Source organism: Herpailurus yagouaroundi, unplaced genomic scaffold, assembly GCF_014898765.1.
Source record: "Herpailurus yagouaroundi ecotype Mexico unplaced genomic scaffold, PumYag 187, whole genome shotgun sequence".
Classification (NCBI taxonomy): domain Eukaryota; kingdom Metazoa; phylum Chordata; class Mammalia; order Carnivora; family Felidae; genus Herpailurus; species Herpailurus yagouaroundi.
In genome coordinates, this window is record NW_024412418.1 from 5590951 (window position 1) to 5591797 (window position 847).

An 847-nucleotide genomic window follows, 5' to 3' on the forward strand; every position below is an offset into this window, starting at 1 on the left:
TTCAACTGAAAAATAAAAAATAAACAAAACTATCCTAAACTTAAAAGTTTATTGTAAAAAAAAGTAAGTTGATAATAAAAACAAATATTTAAATACGCAGAGAAAAATTTGCATACATAAATACAAATGATGTTAATACCTCAAGAGGCTTAAGAAACAGATTAAGTGACTTCCTCTGGGGAAAGAGGAATAGACACCGTGTTGAGAGATGAGTAGGTAATTTATTCACATTTTATCCCATTATGTAAGGTGTTCTCTTTTACTATTCATTATTATCCATTACACATCAATTTTTCTTGTAAAAATAAAAGTGTTACACAAAATATTTTGCAGATAAGGCAACAGAAATTTACTGAACAAGACAGTCTATGCATTATTAACATTATAATTAGCATAATAAAAAGAATTACCCGAAATAATAAGAATATAACTAAAATATTAGTAAGTATCAAAAAAGTTAAAAAACATAAATTGATTGAAAATTAACCATAAAAATTTACTAAATAATCACGTATTGTTGACATCTTGCTATGAAGGTATTGCACCTTTCTAAATGAAGCAATCTCCGAGGGATAATGGACAATAGATTCTACCAGGGAGGGAAATTGTTATTAAAGCACAATTATCCAGTCCATACTTTAAAAATAATTAAGTTCTTTGAACAAGGCAACTCAGAATCATTTTAAAAAGACATCTGCATTCTTATAAAATGGCATCCAATGTCAAATAATTCTCTTCATGGTGGATAATGCACTTATATACCAACAGATACGACATTTCTCATCCAGAGCTGCTTCATCGCATTTGTCATCTCAGAATTTCTCAGAGTATAGATCAGGGGGTTCAG

General features: G+C 28.8%; 1 pseudogene; it reads right to left on the minus strand.

Annotated features, from left to right (window-relative positions):
* Nucleotides 1–754: 754 nt before the first annotated feature.
* LOC121043952 (olfactory receptor 4A47-like) overlaps nt 755–847 on the minus strand; it is a 12902-nt pseudogene continuing 12809 nt past the window's right edge.